This window comes from Marmota monax, unplaced genomic scaffold, assembly GCF_021218885.2.
Source record: "Marmota monax isolate L192 unplaced genomic scaffold, Marmota_monax_Labrador192_F-V1.1 WCK01_AAM20220418_F8-fsc01569, whole genome shotgun sequence".
Taxonomy (NCBI): domain Eukaryota; kingdom Metazoa; phylum Chordata; class Mammalia; order Rodentia; family Sciuridae; genus Marmota; species Marmota monax.
Window position 1 is genome coordinate 6,125 of NW_026693859.1, and position 8,045 is coordinate 14,169.

The 8,045-nt window shown below is 43.1% G+C and overlaps 1 pseudogene; it reads right to left on the reverse strand.

Moving 5' to 3' along the window:
- Nucleotides 1–813: 813 nt before the first annotated feature.
- LOC124105344 (zinc finger protein 83-like) lies at nt 814–6,778 on the reverse strand (annotated as a pseudogene).
- Nucleotides 6,779–8,045: the final 1,267 nt, after the last annotated feature.

Sequence of the window (8,045 nt, forward strand, 5' to 3'; positions counted from 1 at the left end):
TGTGATGGACACTTCAGGCTATGGTATTGGCATCCTTGATGAACTAACCTGATGTGGGTGGTGCTTAAGGCAGTTCTGGTCAGGTGGTAAGAAGTTAACACTCATGAGGATGACAGTACAAACTTAACAAAACCCACTATGTATGCTAAGAAATTTTGTGGCATTCATCTTTAATGCTCATCTTATTACATACCCTTACTCTATTTTTATTTTTGCCTTATGGAAAAAGGTGCATTCTGTGTGTCTTACTTGCCCAATGAGAGACACATTTAGAAACACACTAACAATGTGGTGTATGCTGGTAATCCCAAGGGCTATTCAGATTGAGGGTGGATGATCCATGGTCAAGCCCAGCAGTGACTCAGCAAGGACCTATCCCAGGATTGAAATAAATAGAACAAAATAAAATAAATAAAGGGGCTAGGGATGTACCTCAGTGGTACAGAGGCCTTGGGCTTAATGCCCAGTACTACGGGAGGGAAGAGAGGAAAAGGAAGTATGAGATGCACATTCATCAACAATGACGCAGGCTCTTAGATGCCCATATCTGACACCAAGCCTCTGGGAGCCTTCCATCCTACCCACATACTTACCCTAGGGCAGAGCACGTAATAACTCAAGTACAAAGCATGTTTATCTGTTCCCAAGATTATATGTTGTTTGATCCACCAGGGAAATTAAAAAAAAAAAAAAAAAAACTGTTATAAATCTCTTTGAACCTTAGGAATCTAATGGTGAATGTTAAGTTTCCAGTATAAAGAACCAACTGAGGTGGAACAAAACTGTTGTAGAAGAAACACAATCCACTCATACTTATGTGCAACATTAGGTTTTATTAAGTATCATATGAAATCTACGGTACATTCTGAATAAATCAGCAGCAAATGTAACCTCAGCAGGTGAAGGTGGATCCTCATGAAGCATGTGCTGTTGTGGTTCTTTAGGTTCATCTCTTCTCTCTGATAACTTTTCAATTCCAAGAATGAGACAATTAGTCACCAACGGTGCTAAACAGCTATGGCCATTAAATGCAGCAGTGGCCACCATTTCCCTGCATTCTTCCTGGACATAATCAGGCCCGAAGAACACACTCCTCTCCTCCGATAAAAAGCCCAGTCCCTGCAGTCTTGGCTGTCCCACTTCAGGCAGTTTGTAGAGTGTTCCTTACCCCATCCCACTATGGACAAATTGGACAAGGGGGCACAGACCACCCCAGGCAGGATAACTGATATCTCAATTCTACATCCTGATCAGTCCCTTTGAAATATTTCTTGGTGCAGGCAATACTGAATTTTAATAGGCAGTGTCCTCCTACTCCAGGAGCAAGGACACCAGGAATCTTCATTTCACGAAGTAAGACCTATACTCCTATGGGTTCCTTTCTGGACACAGCCATGAAAGTCCCATAAGGAAGGCACAGAACCCAAGACGAGCAGGGTACTTTCCAAGAAATCTCGACGAATGAGACACTTTACAACATGAAGATAACTGGGCCTTTTCAAATGTCCCTGCACCTTTGATATGTCCTTAGTTATAAAACATTATGTAATTTTTCCACAGTATGCGAGGACAGAAGCTAATCTTCGATAATCAGAGACTTATTTATCCTTCCTATAAATTTTCTGACATAGAAGATTGTGTGAGAATTGGTGAAATAATGTACCACACAGTACATTTGTTAAGAGTCCTTTGTAGCATATGGACTCACTGGTGAATCCTGAGGACACTCCCTTGATGAAAGAACTATGCAGGGTCACAATGTCTGATTTTGCCAGAATAAATCCTCTCAGGACAACAAAATCACAAAGGTTTGGCAAAAAAAAAACAAACAAACAAAAAAAAAAAAACAGCACACTCCTTACAACTGGATGGAGTTCTCTGGGTCATGTACTGTTCCAGATTTTAAAGCTTAGATTTAAGATCATGGCGTGACTTTTGCACAGCTTCCTCAAAGGTGTCTCTTTGATGCCCACTGGTTCTGAGGCATGGAAGTCTGTGCTATGTGCTGTGATTGTGACGGATGTTGCTCTTTAGTATGGACTCTGACCACTGCTTGAACTCATAATGCAGGGGGTGCCACACTCACTGGATTCAAGCTCTACCTCTAGGACGTCTTCTCCCAGGTTGTGCAAGCTGTGAACTGTGCCAGAAGAGCTTGGCACCTGCAGACATTTCCATGGTTCCTCTCCAGCGTGGATCAACTGATGTCCACTGGGACATGAGCACTGAAGACAGGCTTGGTCAAAGTCATTATGCTTTTGTGCCTTACCTGACGTGTACAGAGGGCTGAGTGCATAGTAAACATTTGCCATCTTGGTACATTTATGAGTTTTTTCCCAGCAGGAATCCTGATGACAGACTTTTAACTTAGGGCCTGTTTGCATCCAATGTATAGGTGAGGTTCCCCTTCAACACGGACTAACTCAGGGTTTCTAGGCCTTAAATGAGGCCTAAAGGCTCTGTAGAGTCATTATACGTGGAAGATAGTTTCTCCACTAGGTAATAAAGTGGTCTTACATGGCTTGTATGCTGACTGAGACTTTGCCTAATTCATTTGTGGCTTTTCTCTGAGATCTTGACAATCTGCGTGATAGGAAATGTCAGTGAACACCTTGACATGCCCTCTTGGTGTGCATCACATGATCGGCCAGGCCAGATGCACCCTACAGGCTTTGCCACATTCATCACATCCATAGGGTTTCTCTACATCCTAAGTGCCTGATATGTGGAAGCCAATCTGACTGAAGACCTCAAAACATTCGTTGTACTTTTTTTTTTCTCCTTATGGAGTGCGGGGACTGAACCCAGGGACTCAACAGTCTAGGCAATCATTCTACCACTGAGCTACATCCCCAGCTCTTTATTTTATTTTGAGACAGTCTCATCATGTTGGCCAGGCAGGATTTGCATCAATCATCTTCCTGCCTCCTTATGACGTAGTTGGGAACACAAGTGAGGCCCTTGCACAGTGATTACATGTCGAAGCCTTCTCTCCAGTATAGATACTCCAGTGTCGTCTCAGGGATGATTCAGACTGAAGACCTGCCACATAGATTTCATTTGTAAGTCTTCTGTCCACTATGAATTACCTGATGCTCTGTTAGGTATGAGTTGCAACTGAAGATCTTTTCACACTCACTGCATTTGAAAGATTTCTCTCCAATGTGGATTCTTTGATTACTTGCTAGGGATCACTTGTGACTAATAACACTGCCACAATCACTGCATTTTTAAGGTTTCTCCCCAGTACGGATCCTATGATGATAAGCAAGACGTGAATTGCAACTGAAGACCTTATCACATTCATTGCATTTGTAAGACATCTCCCAGTATGAATTATCATCAGCTGTCTTGCTAGGTCTGAGTTGAGGCTGAAGACCTTGCCACACTCATTGCATTTGAAAGGTTTCTCTCCAGTGTGAATTCTCTTGTTGTGCAAGGTGTGAAATGTGATTGAAGACCTTCCCTCACTCATTATGACTGTAAGGTTTTTCTCCAGTATGAATTCTACGATGACTTCTAAGGTTTGATTTTTGACTAAAGAACTTGCCGCAATCATCACATTTGAAAGGTTTCTCTCCAGTGTGGATTCTGTGATGACTTATAAGGTTTGATTGTTGATGGAAGACCTTACCGCACACGTTGCATTCGAAAGGTTTCTCCCCAGTGTGGATTCTCCGATGTTGTGTAACATGTGCAGTCTGACTGAAGCTCTTCCCACACTCTTTACACTTGTAAGGTTTCTCTCCGGTGTGAATTCTACGATGATTTGTAAGGATTGATTCTTTATTGAAGACCTTGCCGCACTCATTGCATTTGTACGGTTTCTCCCCCGTGTGGATTATTACATGTTGAATGAGGTATGAGTTACGACTAAAGACCTTGCCACACTCATTACATTTGAAAGGTTTCTCTCCAGTGTGGATTCTACGATGACTTGCCAGGTGTGAAATCTGACTGAAGACCTTGCCACATGCATCACACTTGTAAGGTTTCTCCCCCGTGTGAATTCTCCGGTGGTTTGCAAGGTAGGATTTGTTACGGAAGACCTTGCCACATTCATCACATCTGAAAGGTTTCTCTCCAGTGTGGATTCTCCGATGTTGTCCAAGGTGTGAACTTTTATTGAACATCTTCCCACACTCATTACACTTGTAAGGTTTCTCTCCAGTATGAATTCTAAGATGACTTGTAAGATTCGATTTTTTATTGAAGACTTTGCTACATATATCACAAGTAAATCGTTTCTCTCCAGTACAGATTGTCTGATGTATAGTACGGTGTGATTCTTGATTAAAGGATTTTTCAAGCTCATTACATTTGGCAGGAGCTGGAGGAATGTTTGTTTCCGGTTCTTCTGCAAATGATAAAGAATCTATAAGATCATGTTGATATTTATGAGAAATGTTTGCTTTGAAAATAAAAGGAATTCTTTGGTGGGATAGTAGCAAAGACACAGTGAAAGAGGTAAAATAAGCCAGACTCAAAAATTAAGGCTTAAACTGTTGCTCTCATATATAGAAACTAGTCCAAAATAAAGGAGAAAAGGCAGTTGGGGAAGTGACTGGATACCATAAAGACACAGAGAAGATTGGGGGTGGGAGGAATGGGAGGAAAAATGAAATGAATTTAACAAAATCATGTTACGTTACTATATAAAGATACCAAAGGGGATGTCATCGTCATGTATACATAGAGAAAGTTTAGAGGAGGGAGAATAGGGAGAAGGAGCAGAGGAGGAAAAGGAGAAAGTGGAGCTTGAAACCAAATTCCTTGCATGTAAAGCCCAGGAAATGGACTTCACCTTAGCCCTGACCCCTCCCACTGCCAAAGCACCCCAACACTACTTAGTGGGCAGCTGCCTCTCTGCCCATGTGAGCTCTTACCTGCTTTCACACCCTCCACACATGCCCACTCATTTGGAGGCCTGGATATTTCCTCTGGGCCATTAACAGTCCAGAGCTCCCTCCCTTGCTCCAACCAGGAGAGGACACTCAGGTCTGAAGGACACGTTCCTGCTTGTAAAGAGAAAGGAAGCTGATGCACTGTGGCTTCTCCACAATCCAGCCCTATCTGTACATGAGAAAGAGGACATTACAGAGGAATACAGAAAGTGTTTCACTATATCATGTAGGTATCTACCTCTCTTCCAAGAACCACTGAATCAAAAGCACAGAAATAGAAAACAGGGAACTGGATATTTTAAGAGTCGGCTGTGGGCTTTATGTTGTGCTTCAGCTCTGGAAGCACCACTGCAGTATCATGAAGGGGGCAGAACATCTGAAGAAAGGGAACAAATTACAGAGGATGTATTGTGGAGCGTCTTTCACAGGCAACAGGACTTCAATCAGTCAATGTACAGAATCCCAAAGACAAAGGGGAAATGCTACGATATTCAGGGAAGATCCCAGCATCAGAGGAAGTCAAGCTCACCCAGAAAGACCAGGTTCCTGTAGGTCTCCAGCATCACGTCCCTGTACAAAGCCCTCTGAGCAGGGACCAGGAACTTCCACTCCTCCTGGGAGAATTCAATGGCCACATCTCTGAACGTCAGCGGACCCTGAAATTAAAACAGACTTCACAATGGGGCACTGGGGACAGTTACAATCTTGATGCAAAATGTGAACCATAGAACCCAGACATGGTGGCACATGCTTGTATCCCAGCTATCCCCAGGCTGAGGTGGGAACATTGTAAATTGGAGGTGGGACTGGGAAACATAGCAAGATCCTCTCTGAGAATGAAGAACATAGGAGTAGGGATGTAATGGCAAAGGGGACCTAAGTTCAACCCCATTACTGCAAAGAAGTAAACTGAAGTGAAATGAGAAGGGAGGAGAAGTGTAAGCATGCAACTAATTCAAGTGAGAAGTGCTGCACTGTGAGGCTGTAAATACACATTTGGTATCTGTCTGTCTGCTGATGTGGAGCTCACCTGGAATCCCTGGAGAACTAAGAAAGATTTCTGTGCTAGTGAGAAGACAGGTGCCAAAGCCCCCTAGAGAGCTTCACAAAGGGGCTTCTCCCCAGAAAGCCACAGGCAGGAGAGGCAGTTGTAACACAGTCCTGCCATCCTCCTCCAGGGAAGGGAGAGGGACTGAAGTCCCAACTGATCACCATCACCCAGGATGTAATCAAGCCTGCCTACATAATGGAGCCTCCATAAAAACTCAACAGGACGGGGTGAAAGGGTGTTCAGGTCAACGCGTGGGTGGAGGGTCCGGGAGGGTGTCGCACCATGCAAAGTGATGTGAGCTCCACGTCCTTTGCCCTACACCTTGGCCTATGCACCTCTTCCATCTGCGTGTTCACCTGTATCTTCTGAACAGGCGTTACCACAAGGCAAATGCAAGTAAAGTCCTTGACAGTTTTACGAAGCACTCTAAACATTTGTAAGACATCTCCCAGTTTGAATTATCATCATGTGAGGAGGGGATGAAGGAAGCCCCATTTACAGAAAGTCATTCTGAATCATGGGCCATACTTTTGCAGGCCTCTGAAAAGGGGCCCATTTTGTGGGACAGAGACCTCAGCTGGTGGGATCCACCATGTATCTACACAGACAGTGTCTGAACTAGGTGAAATGACAAGTGCCCTCTGAAGAACTGCATTCGTGGCATATGGGCAAAAACCCTCACTTATTTGGGATCACAGAAGCTTTCTGTGTGCGGAGGGTATATAAGGAGAAACTGAGCTTGCTTTCCCTGTGTTTTCAATATGTTCTGGTATTTCTGAGAATGTTATATCTCCTAGTTGTGTTTTATTTTAATTTTCCTTAAGGCAAGATACTGCCTAAATCTGTACAGATTTCTCCCCTGCAGAAAACACAAGAAACATAGTAGCCAGCCACAGTGGCATTTATACACAATGGAGTATTACTCTGCATTAAAAAATGACAAAATCATAGAATTTACAGGGAAATGGATGGCATTAGAGCAGATTATGCTAAGTGAAGCTAGCCAATCCCTAAAAAACAAATGCCAAATGTCTTCTTTGATATAAGGAAAGTAACTAAGAACAGAGTAGGGACGAAGAACAGGAGAAGAAGATTAACATTTAACAGGGATGAGAGGTGGGAGGGAAAGGGAGAGAGAAGGTAAATTGCACGGTAATGGAAGGAGACCCTCAGGGTTATACAGTGGAGGGGGTAGAGAGAGAGGAGGGGAGGGGAGGGGAGAGGTGGGGAGGGGGGAGGGTGGATGATGGGAAAGGCAGCGGAGCACAACAGACACTAGTATGGCAATTTGTAAATCAATGGATGTGTAACTGATGTGAATCTGCAATCTGTGTATGGGGTGAAGGTGGGAGTTCATAACCCACTAGAATCAAAGTGTGGAATATGATATGTCAAGAAATTTGTAATGTTTTGAACAACCCACAATAAAAAATTAAAAAAAAAAAAAAAAAAAAAAAAAAAAAAAGATAGGTAGATGTCCTAACAACTAAGAAGAGAAAAGAGAAGAGGGAGTCATCAACTGGGCAATGTGCTACTGACAGAAAAGAGAAATGAAAAAGGGAAATTTGATACTGCATTTAAGCCAGGCACAGTGGCAATCCCACCTACTTAGCTTGGGCCAGGAAGATGGAAACATGGGGCACTTAGCCAGACCCTCTCTCAAAATAAAAATTAAAAGGACGAAGTATGTGGCTCAGTGGTTAACTCCCCCCGGGTTCAATTCCCAGTACCAAAAAAACCCCCTTACATTGTATACATTTTATATGGGGTTTTTTGGTACTGGGATATTTGGGATGTGTGTGTGTGTGTGTGTGTGTGTGTGTGTGTAAAATCTATCTTTCCTTTTCCTTTACTATCTGAGCCAGAAAAAAATCCCAACTGTTTCTACTGTTCTTACAATCATTACACAATGCCTCCCCTCTATTCAGCAATAGGTGGTTTCCCCTACTGGCAGATTCCTTATGTCCCACAATGTCAGTACCAATTCTATTTATTTAAGGAAATGTCATCCTATAGATGACATTTAGGGGTTCAGGGCCGCAACAAAGGCACTCACTTCACATGCTGTAATAGGATAAAAGTCAAGGTGC